This window comes from Acomys russatus, chromosome 9, assembly GCF_903995435.1.
Source record: "Acomys russatus chromosome 9, mAcoRus1.1, whole genome shotgun sequence".
Lineage (NCBI taxonomy): Eukaryota > Metazoa > Chordata > Mammalia > Rodentia > Muridae > Acomys > Acomys russatus.
Window position 1 is genome coordinate 33,113,223 of NC_067145.1, and position 20,088 is coordinate 33,133,310.

Consider the following 20,088-nt stretch of genomic DNA (forward strand, 5'->3'; position numbering starts at 1 on the left):
CGTGTGTGTGTGTGTGTGTGTGTGTGTGTGTGTGTGTGTGTGTGTGTGTGTGTGTGTGTTTGCACGCGCAAAACAGGAGGCTGGGCTTTTTGTTGGGACTTGGTATTGATGGGCTGATCATCACTCCACTTCAAGACGCTCCTAAAGAGAACTGCTCCAGGGAAGGTTTGAAGGTTTTGGGCTCTGGCTGAGGCTCCGGTTCCAGATGCTCCAGGTTCCAGCAACAACTTTGGTGGACTTGCTGGTCTGCTGAAATTCTGTTGCCTATGCCAGGAGAATTGTTCCTAGGAACTGACATCTACCTTTCATTCTTGTTTTCTTTAATCTCCTTTTCCTCTTATTTAGGCTAGTCAGATTATAAGGAAGGTATGCTCATTTAATAAGTTCATAATAAAATATAACTGTTAAGGTAATTGAGCCTACAGGGTCACCAGCAGCTCTACTGGGATCACCCATAGAAGTCTGGCCAGCGTTCTCGCTCCTGCTGTGTTTGCTCAGCCACAGTCTGATCTGGAGATAGAGGCTCAACATGTGCCAAAAGTGTTTCCATCAGTATGCAAAGGGCATAGGCATCATTAAGTTGGACTGGCTCTCAGGAAGCAGTACCCAGGCTACCATCACCCACCGGATGCTGAATGACAGAGAGCTCATCCAAGCTCCTCAGTGGGCCTCATAGAGCAATGGGTAACATGACGTTGTTGGCTCCCCTCATCCTGCTTGTAGGGGCAGTTCTCTAGTTTGCTTCAAGTTGGCTGAGTTAGAGCTTTCCTTTTTGTTACAATACCTGAGCTCATGTGCCATCACAGGGAAGCACACAACAGTACTTCATCCTAAAGTCAATCAGGAGCCATACCAGCCTGCTGACAATGCTGAAAGGTAGCCTCCCATGCACATGGGTGGACCTCCTGCAAGGCACACAGATCCTTTGACTGTGTCTCCCGAGACTAGTGTTAAAACCCAGTAGCTATGGACAAAGGGTAGTGAGCAGCCAATAAGACACAGGCAGCACATCAGGAAGTTACCAAGCAGGGGCTGCATGAGGGGAGTGTAGAGCTGTGGCCGGATGCAGAGCGGCTGTCATCGCAAAGGCAAAAGCTGTTGCTGTCTCAAAGAGTGAAGCAGAAATAGGGGTTAGTGATGGAGGGGGCTCCCCACCTGTTCCCATTGCCTCTCCTCCTCCTGAGGATGCTCTGATCCAGGGCAAGCTTCTGCTCTTCCTCCTCCTCCTCTTCCTCTTCCTCCTCCTCCTCTTCTCTCTCTCTCTCTCTCCCTCCCTCCCTCCTTTCCTCCCTCTCAGTGTTTTCAAGACAGGGTTTCTCTGCATAGCTGTTATGGCTGTACTGGAACTTGCTTTGTAGACCAGGCTGGCTTTGAACTCCTAGAGATCCACCTGCCTCTGCCTCCTGAGTGCTGGGATTAAAAGCATATACCACCACACCCAGCACAACTGTTCATTTTTTAAATATTAAATGAAGAACTCTCTCCTTAGCTGTAGCTGTATCGATTAAGATCAAGATTAGTGTTTGGCAGTTATCAGTGTATTACCTCACCCCACCCCCACATTTTATGTACGGAGATGTCATGCAAGGCCCTTCCCATGGCTGCTTTACATGAACATATTTATTTGGTGTAGGCCTGGAGGCCTGTATCATGGTGTCTTACCATACCCATTAGTTAAATCCAGTGAGGGAGACCACATCCTGTTCCAATACTTTGCCCATAGTTGCATGGGGAACAAACAGTTTAGTGGGGAACATGAGCAGGAGAGTGAGTCACCTGACCAGAGTCTATCTTGGTCAGTGTTTAACTAAAGCCTGCTTCAAATTTGGCTCAAAATTATGAAACTGGTTTTGCTCTTGTGAATCTCAGGATTAACAACCCAAGAACAGTGGGTCTAGGCCACACTGACAAGAAAGCCAAAAAAATCCTCCATGGTCTCATAGGCCAGAGCCAAGCCACCCCTGTCCAGGACTGCACATCCTTGGTAGTTATCTAGCCCTGGGCCTGAAGGAGCTAGTTCCCAGCAAGTATATCTACGCGAAAAGTCTCTACCTCCAGTTTCCACAACTGCGTGAGTTCTGTATCACAACAGCAAAAGTAGTAGAAGCTCCAAATGCGGCCACCAGAGCCAGGAGATAAAATTCTTCCTAGGTGGGCACCACGATGGTGTTCCCTCTATGGTGATCTTCATTGGCATGATCACATGACCTGCAAGATGATGACCCTGCAGTCCTGACTTTGCAGGTGGAGAGTGCCCAGGCATGACCCTCCAGGTAGAGGCTTCCTAGGCAGAAGCCCCCAAGAGTCTATCCTTTAGGCAGAAATCACCCAGGGCCTCACCCCTAGAGGAAGAACCTTTATAGGTAGTTACCCACAAAGTGGAGACAACCTAAATGTGACCCCAGATGGTAATATCTAAGGTATAAACTCTCAGGTGTGGTAGTACATGTGCGCCCCTCCAGGTGATGATTCTCCACTGGCAGTGACTTCCATAGTTGTGACCTTCCTGGTGTGACACCCTTAGGCAGGCAGCTGCTCCATCAATGTGCTCATTGGCCCCTAATGCTAAGTTGTGGCCGTCAGAGAGGAAGACCAGGTAACTAAGCAACATCAACACTCTGGAGTTGTATCTGCAACTCTCAGAGAGTAACTAACTGGAATGCTGGGATGTCTGAAGGATGCGGTGGCACACAACATTCCATAAACACTTGGTTTTTGTTGTTGTTGTTGTTTTGTTTAGTTTAGAGAACTATCTAAAACCTGCCAGGGACTAACCTGTACACACCCCTGCCTTTTCCTGAACTATCTGTATGTAGTAAGGCTTGCAAGTTGCAAGAAGAGGCAGCGAAAGGGCCCAGTCTAGGTGAAGCAGGTACCTTCTGCCAAAACTCAGTCCTTCTGAGGCCCAGGCCCACTCTGTCTAGAGGAGCTCTCCTCACCTAGGGCTCTGGAGTTGCAAGCTCACGCTCCCTCTAGACTAGACAGTGTGGCCCAGGTAGCCAGGTTGTAGAAAGCCTATGACCTCCTGTAAGTAGCAGCTTATACCCAGCCTCATCCTGTTACCATCACACAAAGTTGCCTTCACTTAGCAGCCTTAGCCAGCAGGCCCAGACCCTGCCAGCTTGCCAGGGAAGCTCTGCTCTCCTGGGAGTCAGGAGTCCCAGTGTCAGCCCTGCCACCACTGGAGTGCCATTCTCATTAGTCTCGAGGCCATTTTACAGTAACACCCCATGAGTACACTCTGTGAGGCCGGGACCTGTATTGAGCACTGTCCCCCATTTCTGTTCTATATTCATGCACCTTGATGTGACAGCAAAAGGTAGGGAGCATGGGCCAAAGTATCCTCTCATATTGAGTGCGTGGCTGGGGTTAGAGCCAGGGTCAGAGGGCAGTCTGGCTTTGTAACATATCAGCGTATTGTCAGGGTCCTAAGAGTGGGAACACATGGGTTCTGTGGCCCTGGACTGGTTTCGCTTCAAACTTCAGTTTCTTTACCTCTTAAAAAATTATAATAAATAAATAAATAAATAAAAATAAAATAAAATAAATAAAAACCTTATTTTTGGGAACTAACCCTCTCAGCCTTGTCTTTCCCCTTCACAGAGGATGAGACCTATCTCTTACAGCTTGGGGCAACAAGTTCTGACTTGTGGGATGTAGGTATAACGCTACAATGACTTTTTAAAGCTGAGTTTCTAGCTGAAGAGTCGAGCCACATACCTCCTCTCTGTGCTCTGAAGCCAGAGCTGTGATATCATCAGCCTCCTCGGAACAAAGAGGGGAGGAATGGCATTGCAGTGGTGCTCAACTTGGGCTCTAAACTAGCATCACTACCTACTGACTGTAGACTTTTCCCCAGGAAGGCAGAGAACACGGGCACTGCTGACTGCTGTTGAGGCTGATCCTGAGATCTGCCAAGGTGGTGGATGCAGTGTATTTGGCACAGGCCACACCACAGAGCGGATGTACGGCCACAACTCATGTGACTATGAAGTTTCGGTGAGTCTCCCTGGGGGACTCAGGCATAGCTAAGGAGATCCAGCACCTGCAGCATGGGGGTTAGGAGGGAGCAGAGGAGTGTGAAGAGCCTAAAGCTCCCTTAGGAGGGGAACCTGAGGGGATGCCACGCTCTTGACAGGGATCCAGCTGGTGGAAGTCCAGGCAATGTGGGCAAGTGAAGGTGGAGCTGGGAAAAGCACAAAGGAAAACTTGGAAGTCGTTTACTTGGTTTCCTAGTTGCATAGGCAGGAAGTAGTCACAGAGCTTCATGGTGGCCTTTGTCATTTGTAATCATATATTGACTTAATCATTTGGATGAGACTTCCTTTTCCTGAGCTGAGGGACGTATGAGGAGAGCGTCCAGAAAAACAAGATAGAACTTTGCCTTTTAGAAGCTTTCATTCAAGTAAGTGATGTGCCAGGAAAGGCTCTTTTGTTAAAGCAAAGCATGTTTTGTCCTATGGATGGCATGTTTGTAGCCCCAAACCTACACATTAAAGTGTTAACCCTAGTGGGAAAGGATTAGATCCGGGGGCTTTGGGGAGGTGGCATGGTGGAGCCTCACACTGGGACCAGTCCCTTCCAAGAGGCATCAGCAAGTGTTTTCTTATTCCCTGTCAAGAAAAGAAGCAGGGAGTCAGGTCCTCAGTAGTAGCCCTGACCAGACCTGGTCCTGGATGCCATGTCTGGGAAAGGACCATATGCTGTTGAAGTCCACAGCTTCTCACAATAGCACCGGCTGCCTGGGGCACCATGAAAAACACTCACATGGCAAATGTCACCTCATAGGACAGAAGACAAAGTTGTCCAGACATTTTGAGATGCGTTTGTTGTGGCTATTAGACTGGCTCCTGTAGGAGTCAAAAGACTCTCCCAGGAGGAGGCAATTGAGGCTGAAACAGAGGCCCAGTCTGAGAACACCTGGGGGCATGGGAGCTGGAGGAAGCAGGAAAGACCCTTCCTGGTGTGGCAGAGAGAGCCCAGTTATGACCGTACCTCTGTGTGAGAGTTGTGGCCTCCAGGACTGTGAATCAAGAAGTCTGGGTTGTTGCAAAGGAGCAAGTCTTTAGTAATACCATAAAACAGCTACAGAAGCAACATATACACACATTTGTCAACTTCAATCACAGAGTCTAAAGATTCTACTGTGTTTGGAATTGAACACCACAAGAAGACCAGGTAAGCCCTGTATTTGAGGCATATTCAAGACATGAGACAAACGGAGGCTCTCAAAGGCAAAGTTTGCATTCCACCTTTAGCCTGCGTAAGTTGTTTTGAAACACTAATCCTTTGCTATCAGGATCCGAAACCAGGATGTCAACAGCCCAAAAGTGGACAGGCAGTTATCAGCAGAAGTTTCCCATGTGAGGCTGGGGTAGCTTCTGCCTGCCTCTGACTCTGGCAAAGTTTTTAGTTCACAGCTATTGCTGACAAGGCGCATGAGCATGAGAGCCCCCTTCTTCACAGCCTCTGCAGGTTCTCAATTTATTTTGGTTAGTTTTGATACAAATGACTCCATTTGATTGTGGAAACTTTTATACATTCCAGATCAACGAATGTATCAAGACATTAGACTATAAGTGACAGCTTGATGCGGTCCTATCATAGAAAGCTGTTCACAGGTTTCACTGTCTCTTCTGAAGCTCCAGAGAGGGTTGGTCAGGTCACACCACACTTTGCAAGGGCTGCTGTTGTGCAGAGTTCTACCCACATCTCCAGTCAATGTGAGCCCTGAGTATGCAAGGTTTTGAAGCCCTAGTCCTCTCTGTCAGAAGCTATGCCCAACCAGGACTCGCACTGCCTCACTGCCCAGCACACAGTAGTACCTGCTTCTGCCCCCTCCCCCACCCCCCTCCCCCGCCAAGGAGCATCTAAGGTTGATTAGGATCCAGACACAATCATCCTGAGAGGCACCAAACCTACCAGATATTCTTCAGGGTTGAGAACCTGTTCCCTGAGCACACCTGAGGCACAGTAACTTGCAACTTCACCTTTGGGCTGTTTGAGGACAGGGTCATTATGAGTGTTATCTAAGGTGAGAGGTCATTTTACAGAAGAGTAAGCTGAGGAGCCAGGGAGCCAGAGACCTGCCTAGCTCTGACCCAGAACCCATGCGGAGAAGGCCAAGCTGTCATCTCTTAGACATAGGGATTGGTCTGCTGTTTCTGTAGGTATATGCTTGCAGGTTTTTCTGTGCTCTCTCTCATTGGAGTAGTACTACCAAAGACTGAGCTGTCTTCTGTGGAGCTTGCTTGGCCTCAGATAGCTATTTCCAGAATTCAGCCCTTGCACATTTTTTCTTTCTTTCTTTCTTTCTTTCTTTCTTTCTTTCTTTCTTTCTTTCTTTTCAGGTCCCCTTTAGTATCAAGGATCAGGAAGCATATCCTTTAAAAACCAATTAGCCATACACTTTTGCTGGTTAAATACATGTTTTACTTTGGACTCAATTGATTTTTTTCAGATATATGGAACAATGAGCCTGACTCACCTATTTGAGCTCGCAACCTCTTTCCTGCCCAAGACCTTTGAAGTCCTAAGTCCCTCACACCTGGTCCACCAGCAGAGCCAGCCGGCACACACCTGAATTCCAAGCAACTTCAAGGGGTGTGTTTAGCAACAGGCTCTTGATCTGCCGACATGACTGATGTCTTAGAATCCCAAGGTGGATGCAGTGTGGCACGAAGTCACAAGGAAAATGGGAAAGCATGCAATGAAGAGCTGGGCAGCGAGATCCAGCTGGCAGGAGGGCATTGTGGGGGGGGGGTGGAGGAGGTGGGGGAAGCTCCAACCCAGGGGGCCTCACTCTTGCCAATTTCTCCACCCAGTTTCAGGGTCCTGATGTAGCCTCAACCTCTGACCCTTGGCCTTGTTCCCTGACTGCTATCTTTCTTGGCTTCCTGTGTTCTGGGAAGGCAGGTGATCTGGGTCAGAGCCCAAGAACTTTCTTTGATGGCTCACTCCCAAAGAAGGGCCTCATCCCTTTACTCTTAAGTGTCTCTTGCCAGCCCCCAGGGCCTAGGTCCTAGGCTAGAATGTGAAGTGTGCAAAGCTGTAAGTCAGAATGAGGTTTAACGAGGTAGGACAAGACAGGCTGACCAGAAGGGTGCTAGGGACTTGGGGGAGCCATCCAGCAAAGAAGTGTTCCGGCAACTTGGCGTATGCACCTGTCTTACTCTTAGCAAATTCTGCCATTACTGACCACTGCCAAGTGAGAATCCAGACTTCACTCTTTCTCCCTCATTTCTTCTGCTTGAGATTATCCTTTAGCCGGTCTCTATTTCTTTATCTACTCACTGCATTTGGTCTTTCTCTATTTCTGTGCCAATCTGCACTATACGGAACCAAGTGGTAGCCATGCCCCATGCTTTACTTGGTTTTATTTTGATTTTCAGGATAAATATTGCATTAGTTATGCAATGCACTAATACCCTTAAATAAAAGCCTTTAGGGATTTGAAGAAAAATGAAAGACTCAGAGTGGAACAGACAAGTAGTCAGAACTTGTGATTGAGTGATTTTTAAAAAATATATTTTATTAATTTATTCATATTACATCTCAATGGTTATCCCATCCCTTGTATCCTCCCATTCCTCCCTCCTTCCCATTTTCCCCTTGCTCCCCTCCCCTATGCCTGTGCCTGAGGGGGACCTCCTCCCCCTGTATATGCTCATAGGGTAGATGGATTTTTAAAATTAATTTATTCATATTACATCTCAATGGTGGGTAGATGGATTTTTAAAGGTCACACATTAGTTCTGTTTGAGTAAGAGCTTCATTCTCCGGCTCTTTACGTGAGCCTTAGAGTCATGTGCCAGTTTCTCTCTAGGATGAGCTGTTTCCTCTTGTGTAAACCCAAGACAAGGCTTTGCTGTCTTGCGTTCCCCTTTGCCTTTCCCTTTCTTCTCCCTGGTACTCTCTCCTAGGTGAGATTTTTTTTTTTTTCCTCTGTGGCTAACGATGCTGAGCATCTTGTCGCATTCTTTGCTGAACACATTTTAATCCCCTCACAAGGGATGGCGCTGGACTCCGAGTTGCGATCCCCATGTGCTCCCTGCCTATGAGGAAGCAGAGCTTTACTCTGTGTGTCAACGTGGCTTGGGGACCTTGCCTAGCTGGTTCTGGCAGGGCTCGTCTCATGGCTAACTCCTTGGGATTGATTAAGCAGTGATGGCCTCAGCAGACAGATGGTTTCATTTCCTCCTTTGCAGCCTGTGAACCTTGGGCACCTCTTGTTCTGTGACACTATCTGGGGTCCCGGTTCTGGTGTTTGTGATTAGAGCAGACCTCCCTGTGGCCTGCATCTCCAGGAGAAGAGGCCTGGCTCCTCCCACTGTGAAGGAGGTGCTGGCCCTCAGCGGCCCAGGCCTTTCAGTGGCTGTGCATCACCAGGTTAAAGAGCTTCCTTCCTCTTCTCAGCTTGCTGAGTGTATGGAGGGTGGAATCCTTTCCTTTTCCTCCCACTCTCTCTCTACCTCCACCCTCCGTTCTCTCCCCTGTTTCCACTTTCTCTCTCTGATCAGTCTGGTGATAGGCTTATACATTTTATTTATCTTAAAACAAAAACAAAAACAAACAAACAAAAAAAACCCAAACCAACTTTTTGGCTGGGCAGTGATGGCTCATGCCTTAGACTCCAGAACTCAGAAGGCAGAGGCAGGTGGATCTCTGAGTTCAAGGTTGGCCTGGTCTACCAAGTAAATTCCAGTATAGCCAGGCCTGTATAAAGAAACCCTGCCTCAAACAAAGAGATTTAATTTTATTTATATTCTTTATTGTCTTGTTTTTAATTCCATCAATTTCACTTGTTTATTATTTCTATCCTTTTTTAAAATCTCAGTTTCATTTTCTCCTAAAAGTAAAACAAAAACCAAGACAGACAGGCAGGTGGATCGCTGTGAGTTTGAGGCCAGCCTGGTCTACAAAGTGAGTCCAGGACAGCCATGGCTAACACAGAGAGACCCTGTCTCGAAACCCCCCCCCCAAAAAAAAACTTTTTGTTTCTAACATAAACATTTTTAATTCCAGTTAATTCTGCTAATAGAAGCAATTAGTTTTATGAATTTCCCTTTAAGCACTGTATTAATTGGATAAGTTATATTTTTATGTTCATCCTGGGAAATCTTTGGGCCTGATTATTTAGAATAATACTCAATTTCTGCACGTTTGGGGTGCTTATCAGAGAAGTTTCTGCTACTGATTTCCAGTTTCCATCCATGTCAGGTGCACAGTGCGAACAAAGAGAAGAGTCTATTGGGCAGACAGCCCCTGGGGGCTTAAAGGCAACTGTGTATTGGCCTTCAGGGAAGAGATCCATAGACCAAGTGTGTCTCATGGGTGCTGTACTGATCAATCACATCTGGTATGTTTTTCTGTCTGTGTGGAGTTACTGAGGGGATGGGAAGGGCCGACGCGCCCTAGCATCGCCACGCTGAAGTCGGAGCTCCAGTGTGACTGTGTTTAGAGGCAGGCTCTGAAGAGGCATTGATTGTTAAAGGAGGGTGAGAAGGTGGACCCTGACCTGCTAGGACAAGGCTTCTCACAGGAAGAGCAGGAGACACTGAGCATAAAGCCACGAGAACAAAACAGAGACCAGTGGGAGTGGGTAGCATTTAGACTGTAAGGGGGAGGCCGTATAGACCCCAGGCCTGCAGCATCTGGGCTCCAGAACTGCGAGAAGCTAATTTAGTCAGTTTAATCGCTGTGTGGGTTATAGGCCAAACCGAGCCTGCAAGAGCCTAAGGTCTCTAGTCATAATGTTGTTGGTCCCCTTCAGTCCGGACGACACTTTATAGCCTTCTTGTTAGCCGTGTCCACATGTAATAGTGTCGCCCTGGTAAGCTGGTGTGTGGTGCCTCTCATGACCTGGGACTTTGGCTGCTCTAACATCTGTTTTGTTACTCCAGTGTTTGTGGCTGGTATTTGACTGATACAGACTTTCTAATTTTTGTTAGTTTTACTGTCCCTAAAATTTATATATAATGTAGGTTCAATGTTGGAACACTGCTTTCAAACATATACACTTTATGGATTTCTCTTTCAGATATATATATACACACACATACACACACACACACACACACACACACACACATACATATAAAGACTCATCTACATGGTGCCTACAAGCAGACCACTTTAAATAAAATGATTTGGAATATTTAAGGATAATGAGAAAGAGTCACTAGACAAACACCAATGAAAGAGAAACTCCAGACAGATGAGTGAATGTTAGACAAAATTGACTTCAAAGCACAGGGCAAGTAGACAAATCCCATGTGTTCTCTCGTCCTTCTTTCCCAGAGCTGTGTCCTGCTGGCACCTCCTCTCTGCCTGGGGCTTATCTGAGCCCAAGATTTTGAAGCATGTTTGGCTGACGCACATAGTTTTCCTAGTTTTTCTTCACCTGAGAATGCCTTTATTTTTCTAGATTTCTGATTGTTATGTTTGCAGATACACTGCTCTTGCTTGATGGTTCTCTTGGTTTAGTGTTTTTCTTCCTGTGTGACTGAGTGAGAGTGTATGTGTGTGTATAGCACAGAGGGGGGTGTGGAGGTCTTCATGTCCGTCACCCACCCCCCCCACCCCCTCCCCACCCTCGCCCCACCTGGAGCTTGTTATCTTGGCTAGATTATCTGACTAGCAAGCCGCAGGGATCCAGCTGTCTCTGCCTCCCTAGTGCTAAAGTTATAAATGTATGCTGCTCTTTTTGGCTTTTGGAGGGTGGAGTGGAGGTGGGTGGGTGCTAGGAATCCAAACTAAGGTCTTCATACTTAAAACAGAGAGCATGTCACTGACTGAGCTATCTTCCCAACCACTGCATTGGTCTGGAATTTTTTACACAGGTTCTCACTATATAGTCTTGACTGGCCTGGAACCCTCTGTATAGATCAGGCGGGCCTCAAACTCACAGACATTAGAGCCAAAGGAAATTCCAATCCCCCAAATTCCAAAAGGCAGTCCAAATACCCAGAGAACTCAAGCTGAACTATAAGAGGAGTTCTGACAGTTCAAAGTCAGCATTCCTCAGGAACTTGTGAACCTGGCTCACATCTATCAAAAGAAGTCCTTTCCCTAACCACTGGCAGAAGGTACCGATGACTACCTGTGGTGCACATTAGCACATCAAAGCTTACGCTGGCCTACAGGACCCCTCAACATCACAGGTACCCGTTACAAATTTGAAAGTCCATGCTAGCATCCTAGCCCTTCTCATCCCCTCCTCCAGCTTAAAACTCTCTCTAGCTCACAGGCTTTCCTACCCCAACCTACTCAGTCTCTCTATAACTCTATTTTGGCTATATTCTCTCTGTGTCTCTCCCTCCCTCCCTCTGTCCCTTCCTCCCTCCCTTCTCTCACTGTTCCCTCTCTTCTCTATTCCCCTGCTGTTCTTCCTTCTCTCACAGATAGCCCTGGCAGGCTCAGTCTGCTAGTCATATTCAATTCAATTTTTTTCTCTCTCTGTTCTGGAATTTTCCAGGTATCTCTGGCTGCTCTTGCTCTCATATCTACAATAAAAACTGTCACCTTAGCTGTATGACAGAGCAGTCATGTCATCAGTTTATACAACAGAGATTTACTTGCCTATGCCTCCTAAATGCTAGGATTAAAGGTATGCGCCACCATGCCCTGCTTGGTTTGGGAATTTTGATACTCTACTTCATACCTCTTGTTACGGCCCATAGGGAATGTTTAATTTTCCTTCAGTTGCTTACCTGGCATTAAATTAAGTAATATACTCTATTTTCAAATCAACTTTCTATTGAATACTTATCATTCATAAGACTCTGGTACGAGATCTCTCACGTAGCAGAATGCAGCTATTGATAGATACCCTCTCTGATTGATATGAATTATGGGAACAGGTTGATTAGTTACCATGGCCTTTTGGAAAGAGCAGAAGAGGTCCTGAGAGAAGACAGCAGCCCACTCTCTTGAAAGAGAGAGCATGTTATAGGTCTGTGTCCTCACCAACAATTTACTCAGATCTTAAGACCCTGAGGACTATAAAGACTCAGTGGGTAAAGACGATTGCTAGCAAGCCTGATGACTTGGGTAAAGGTGGAAGGATAGAACCAATCCCAGAAGTTGCCCTCTGACCTCTACACAAACACCAGGGAGTACATGTCCTCACTCCATATGCACACAATAACAAATGAATAGATTAATTAATTAATTAAAGTCCCCACAAATCCAAACACCCAGGCTTTGTTTAGAAATAGCCTTTGCAGATGTGATTAAGTTAACAGGATCCTCTTGAGTAAGGGGGATCGGGGAACAATGGCTAATGTCTGTGTTTGAAGAGTGAAACCAGGACACAGAAATACAGAGGGTAGATCTTATGTAGATACAAAGGAGAGGCTGGTGCAATTTCCACTCTAGAGTCCACGTAGGGAGTCTGACAGTATGTTGAAGAGATAGCTTGGAAACTGTGAATGTCTGTCCTCAGTTGCCCAGCGTGTAGTCTTCTACTTTGTAGCCTAAAAAGACCCACATATCTGTGCTTATGTATTTAACCTTGTCTTAGTTAGGGTGAAATACGTTGCTGTGATAAAACACCATGATCAAAATTAACATGGGAAGGCGATGGTTTACCTCCACTTATGTTTTCAGGTCACACTCAATCTCTGAGGGAAGTCACGGGAGGAATTAAAGGCAGAAACTGAAGCTGAAGTCATAAGAAATCATGTTTAGAGCATATACAGGGGGAGGTAATCCCCCTCAGGAACAGTCATAGGGGAGGGGAATAATGAGAAAATGGGAGGGAGGGAAGAATGGGAGGATACAAGGGATGGGATAAACATTGAGATGTAACAAGAATAAATTTTAAAAAGAAAGAAAGAAAGAAAGAAAGAAAGAAAGAAAGAAAGAAAGAAAGAATCATGTTTACGGGCCTGCACAGCCTGCTTTCCTAAATACCTCATGACCACTTCAGGTGGCCCCACAATGGGCGGGGCTTTCCCCTATCAATCACTAATGAAGAAAATGCCCCACAGGCTGCCCACGGGCCAGTTTTATGAAGGCATTTTCTTAATTTTGGTTTCCTCTTTTCAGATAGCTTCAGGCTGCTTCAAATTGATAAAAACCAGAAAACCAAAGCAAAACAAAACAAAAAAAAACAACCAAGCCTCTTCTCTTTTCAGTTATAATGCACAGCTCTCTGGCCACAGATGTTGAGTCATGAAGAAATTTCTCCATAAATTTTGGTATGGCCTCACGATTGACATAGGTGCAGACTTCTCTAATGAGGCCCTAAGATGTGCCAAGACCCCCTGTCCCCACCACACTGGGGTCACAGAGTCCTTGAGGATTGCTGGGTAGGATGGACATCCGCTTCTCATTCCTGATGGCTTAGATGTAAAAGTGTGTGTGACGCAGCTCAGAAGTACCTGCTAGACAGAAGCAGCAGGAATCACAGAGTCTTTTCTTTCATGTGGCTGGAGCAAAACCTGAGGCCACAAGGTGCTACTAGTGGTAAGAAGAGTCTGGCATTACATGGTAACCTTCAAGAAAGGACAGACAGTGACTAGCCTTGTGCCTCAGCTGGAAGACCAAAGCCAGGGACTGCAGAAAAGTGGGGAAAGTGTAATGTCTTTTTTATTTCCTTACATAAAGATTTATAATTATCAATATATCTACATGCATGTATGTGTAGAAGTACCTTTGGAGGCCAGAAAAAGATGTCAAATCCTATGGAGCTTGAGTAACAGGCAGTTGTGAGACACCTGGTGTGGGTGCTGGGTTCTGAACTCAGGTCCTTTGAAAGAGTAAACAAGAGCTTTTAGTGGGTAAACCATTCTCCAGCTCCAGTAAGTGTCTCTTTAAATACCAAACTGGAAAAATAGTAGCTAGGAATGAAAGCCTAGTTAATTTAAACTAAACCTGACTATTGTTTTAAAATTATCAGTATTACCTGTATTATCAGTAGGCCCGGCTATCGATCAATTAAGATGCTGACACTTGTTATATTTTAAAATAGCCTTAGTTAACCTGGGGCAGGGCAGATATTAATCCTCTAACTACTCCCATAGTGGGGCAGGTATATGATACCTGCCTCAATCCCATGCCATCTGCTTCCAATAATTTCTATCAAGCTACCCCCTCCCACCCATAATCCCAAATACTTGTTCATGTTCTTCATCTGGGCCGGATTCTCCATCCACACTGGCCATGTGCTTCTCCTCCATCTAACCCATGGCAGCCTTCCTCTGTTCCCCAGGCCTTTCTCCTTCCTCTTTGTCTTCTTCTTCTTCCTTCTTCTTCTTCTTCTTCCTCCTCCTCCTCCTCCTCCTCCTCCTCCCCCCAGGATTCCTCTCTCTCTCTCTCTCTCTCTCTCTCTCTCTCTGTCACCTTAGCCACACCTCCATCTCCTCTGCCCTGCCCATCCCCCAACACCTGAGGGCCAGTGGGAAAGATGGATAGAATGAACGAAGGCATTGGAAAGTAAATGAAGTCATAAAGAGATGTGTGAGAGAAATGGGAATCTGGAGAGTCTAGGAGAGGGCTGCATTTCTGTGGGCTATGCCACTGACTATGCCAGTCCTGAGAGCTGAACCTATTCTTTTGAAGGTACCCTGAGGTCAGGGGGCAAGTGTTGTCACTGGGACCCACAGGAAGGCAAGCTCTGCTTTCTAGTCTCTACCTGGTAAACTGAGTCCATGCTGCCAAGGCTGAAGCATAGCCTTGGGTGTTTCTGGTAGCCCCTACCCCTACTACTGGGTCAGAACAGCCTCAGATGGATGTGGTGTCTAAGGTTTCAAGGAATCCAGATGGGGAAAAAGAGTGTGATATGGTCTCAACTTGTTTCTATGACACAGCGAACAATCTAGCACATCTGCCAGTAGCTAAGACAAAACTGAAGAGCAGAAACCCTGAACAATAAAAAGCCAGGCTGCTGCTCAGGGAATTGGCCTGGTTATCTTCAGATTGTGCCATCAGGGGGATTAATGTAAGGCTGGAAATCTCTATAGGAAGCCAGATGCTGTAAAAACTAACATATCAGGTTCAAGGAACCAAGCAGAAATTCTGGAGCTTTACTACAATAGCTAAAAAAAATTTAAAACGCACAAACATACAGTAATATGAGTTCAACAGCAGACCAGCAGCAAAGAAAGAAATCTCATGACCTGAAAGACAGATCAGAGGAAAGATAAAAAATGAGATCAAGCTCTCTACTTCCTCTTACTGTTTCTACGCCATCTTACTCTTCTCTCTCCCTTCTCTTCCTCTGTCTCTGTCTCTCTCTGGGGCACCCCTCCCTTTTCCCTTCTCCCCCTCCCCCCATGCTCATTTAATAAACTCCTCTACAACATTAAAAAAAAAAAATGAGGTCAAGAGTAAGTAAATAAGGAGCTGGGTGTGGTGGCGTATGCCTTTAATCCCAGCACTCAGGAGGCAGAGGCAGGCGAATCACTGTGAGTTCGAGGCCAGCCTGGTCTACAAAGCGAGTCCAGGACAACCAAGGCTACACAGAGAAACCCTGTCTCGAAAAACAAACAACAACAAAACAAAAACAAAAACAGAATAAATAAACAAATATTCATAAGCAGAAGGTCCTGGGAGGAAAGAAGAAAATGTAGTAGGTACTGAATCTGCATTAGGAGAGCGAATGGGAAAGAATCTTCAAAAGTAAGAAATGATATCATTGATAGATTTAAAAGTCTAGGTAAAATGAGCTAGAAAGAAATCCCTGTGTTTTGCACACCAGAGTGAAACTGCAGAAAACTAAAACAGAACAAAATCACAAAGGCAACTTGTAGAAAGAATCAGATCAAGTCAAAAGGAACAAGACTCCAGGGGAAATCTAGAGATGCTGCGAGACACATGACATTTTTTTATGTCACAAAGAGAACAACGCTTTGGAGAAAGCAACACAGAAGCTGCAGAGCACTGGAGATGAGATCTTTTCAAAAGCTGAATTGACTGTATATCAGAGAGAAAATTAAATCCCATCCTCAACATGAGACCCTTCCTTCTGAGCCCCAAAGACATAATAATGCCCCATATGTCCTATCTGTCCCCCAGCAATAGGCACAGAGCCCGCCTCCTGCGGCTTCTGCCTCCACAAAGTTTCTCAGTCCCAACAAACTCATGGTAGCTAAGCATACTTCAGATAAAGCTCTTGGTGTAGGATAATTCCTGTCCCCTGAATCTGCACGGATGTAAGGTGGTTTACAACTATTTGCTATTAAAATAAGCAGAAATTCACACTTTAAAATATACATTTAAATTCCTTTATAATATATTGCCTTACATCAGCATTCTGTGTAGCCTTGGCCTTTCCAGACCTGATCTGTAGACCAGGCTGGCCTCCAGCTCACAGAGATCTGCCTGCCTCTGCCTCCTTGAGTGCTGGGATTAAAGGTGTGTGCCAGCACAGCATGCTTAATAAAAAGATTTTTCTTTGGGGCTGATGAGATGGCTTAGCAAATGAAAGCATCTGCTGGTAAGCCTGATGGCCTGCATTTGATTCTAAGGGTTAGGGTTGAAAGAAAGACCTGACTTCCACAGGTTGACCTCTCACCTTCATTTGTGTGCTGTGACATGGACATAGGCACTTGTGAACACACACACACAAGCAACAAAGGGGACTGGGGAGAGGGGGAAGGAGTGATGTAATAAAAACATTACAAATATTTAAGGCTGGAGAGATGGTTTTCTTCCCAGAATCCATACCAGGTGAGCCACAAACACTTGTAATTCCAGTTCCAGTGGGTCTAACACCCTCTACTGGCTTCTATGCACATACCCCACATGTGGACATGCACACATAATTAAAGATAAAATAAGGCTAAAAACTTTTAAGAAAATTATTCTTTATGTTATCAGAACATATTTAGTTGCATTAACACTTCCTTTATTGGCCATTGTGTTTATAGAAACACAAAAGCTGCCTATTTTCATTCATCTATGCACTTAAAGACCTTTTTTATTTTTTATTTATTTTATTTTATTTTTTTTAATCAACCTAAGAACATTTCTAGATCCTTAGAAGCAATGGTTATGGGTTTTTCTTCAGAGCTGAAATAAAATCTGAATCAGATTTTGATCACAGATCTTTCACTAGCTAAGTGTGCCAAACCTCTGTCCTTCTCAGTAGGAATAATTCCTTTTGCAGTAATAGGAAGGGTCAACAGCACCTAGCTGTCCCTCTTGCCCTGGGGATATGTCCAAGAGTCTCAGTGGGTGCCTGGAGCTTCAGCTGCCACTAGCATGTCATGCATCATATACAATGTTCTTTCCTGTACATATATGTCTAGGGTAAGGCTTAATATATATATATATATATAGATATATATATATATATATATATATATATATATATTATATATATATATATATATATATATATATATATATATGATTCTAAGGGTTAGGGTTGAAAGAAAGACCTGACTTCCACAGGTTGACCTCTGACCTTCATTTGTGTGCTTGGAAATAGGGTCTCACTCTGGCTTCCCCTTGGTTCTCTGGTCCTTGAGCTCTCTGCTGAATGAATTCAGGGAAGACTCAGAGTGTGGGTACAGCAGAAAAGAAATTTATGCAGAACAGCAGGAGGCATTCTCAAGGACGACAACAATGACAGTGGGCAACGAACCAAGGGGCCATTGTGCCAGCAAGGGTGTTTAGATAGGGTTTGTATTATTTTCTTAAAGTGTCTGGAGTAGACAGCGGTTCATGAGGGGCCGTTTGAATTGACTCCTGAGAAGAGGACAGTAGTTTCTCTTTGTTCTTCAGCAGTAGCCCTGCTGCTACACAATCCTGTCATCTTCCTGGTAGGTTCACAAAATTGTGCTTACATCTAGTACCAGCGGCACAACTCAGATCCCTTAGATCAAAAATTATGTAGTAAAATGGATTAAAAAATAAAGGAAAACATATTACATAAATAGCTACCTTTTACTACTACAAAACAGCTTGCCTTTAATGGGTCTTAAAGTCCTGCTACCACCACTTTCCTCTCACCTGTAGCTATTCTTTCATACGATATTTTAAGTCTGACGGACAGCATTTGTTTTGTTTGTTTGTTTGTTTTGGTACTTTTTTTTTTTTTTGAGACAGAATTTCTCTGTGTAGCCTTTGCTGTTCTGGACTCGCTTTGTAGACCAGGCTGGCTTTGAACTCACAGTGATTCACCTGCCTCTGCCTCCCGAGTGCTGGGATTAAAGGCGTGCACCACCACGCCCGGCCTGAAGGACAGCATTTGTGATATTTTTCCCCTTCGTTAAATCATTGTGTTAGCAACGGAACAGAAGGTGGGTCCCAAAGCTGATGATGAAGGGAGAGGTCCCTCTCCAGGGACTTTCAAGCCTGCTAATCTCTCACTAGCTTCCTGGCAATGCCCATTCTAGAGCCGAGACCCTGAACAGAGCCGGGAAGAAGAATGTCAAATTGATCCAGCACCGTGCATGAAAGATTCAGTGTAAGGGTCTTGTGACAAAAGGGCACCCTGGTGATCAGAGGGCCAGGGCATGCTTCAAAAATCACTCCATGTTGCCGGGTGTGGTGGTACAGACCTTTAATCCCAGCACTTGGGAGGCGGAGGCAGCTGGATCACTGTGAGTTCGAGGCCAGCCTGGTCTACAAAGCGAGTCCAGGACAGCCAAGGCTACGCAGAGAAACCCTGTCTTGAAAATCACACCATGCAACAGACCTCATGCAAGAGATTTGTTTTAGAGGGGAGGGTGCGAAAGGCTGCTTCACAAGGGGCAGGGGAGAGGCACTAGCATGGACTTCATAGGGAGGAGGCATATGGAACATTCACAGAGGAGAAATAGGAGACAGTGGTGACATGGAATATGTTGCATTGGCATTTAGTGATGAGGAGGATTGAAGGCAGGTGTGGGATGTGGTCGTTTATTTTTTAGGCCTCCTGGAATGGTCAAGAGGTCCCAGGTATGCAGGATTATATGTCCCTAAGTGAGTGAATTGACTTCAAATAAAAGGAGATAAAATCACAACAGCAGTGAAGCACACAGGTCAAAAAACTAATAGGCTTAGCTAAGATGACAACAGATGTAACCCATTTCTATCATAAAAAGCTGAAGATTCAGTTCCAAAGCTCTTCTCCAGAAGAGACGGTAGTGTCTGGTGAGGCTTGACTCTGGTTTTATAGGTCTTGTAAAACAGATGAGATATTGGTGGAATTATCAATAATATACACATAACGCTTAACCTTGACAATAGTATGAGTGCTCATCTGAGCAGTTGTAGGGGTTCTCTTTCTGTTGTTATTGTGTAGTTTGTGTGTTCGGGTTTGCTTAGGGAAGGATGTGTGAGCACATGTGTGCACTTAAATGTAGAGGCCAGGGATTGGGATCAGGTGTCTTCCTCAACTGTTCTCCACTTGTTTGTTTGTTTGTTTTTATATATTCAAGACAGGGTCTTATAAGCAAGATCTCAGTAAAGAAACCAATAAAGTGACTGCTCCATGAATTGGGGGGGGGGCACAGGTGTTTATTGTAGGTAAGAGAGAGAGTACAGCTAGAGGCATCTGGAAGAGTCCAGAGCAAAGAGGAGACCGGTCAGAGTCAGGCCTGGAGAAGTGGGGAGTGGAAAAGTCACGTGGGTTATTAGTAGCTGAGGGGAGGAAAACTTATGAACTGGAATAGCTTTGGAGTTTAGAGTAGAAGGGCCAGGAAGTGCATAAGAGGTGCTGGAAATAGGCTTTCATTTGTAATCTCAGGGAGATGGCTCTTACTGGAAGGCAGAAGCTCATTTCACAGCTGCCCGTGCTATGGTCCATCTTAAGCTGAGCAAAGATTGTCACCTTGGGGCTACCCACTGCCTTTTGGAGAATTGGGATTCCCTTTGGAGCTGACAGGTCTTTGTACATAGGCCTGGGAGTCCTGAAATTCACTATACACACAAGGCTGGCCATGAACTCAGAGCTCTGCCTACTTTTGTCTTCTAGTGCTTGGACTACAGGTATGCACCATCACACCAGGCTCCGCATTTTTTTTCTTGTTTGTTTTGTTTTTGAGACAGAGTCTCTTGTTCTTCAATGAACAGGGAGCTCTGCAATTCAGGCCAAAGCATCAAACCCTAGGGCTTATTCTATCTCCAAGTCCCTAGCACTGGGATTATAGCCCA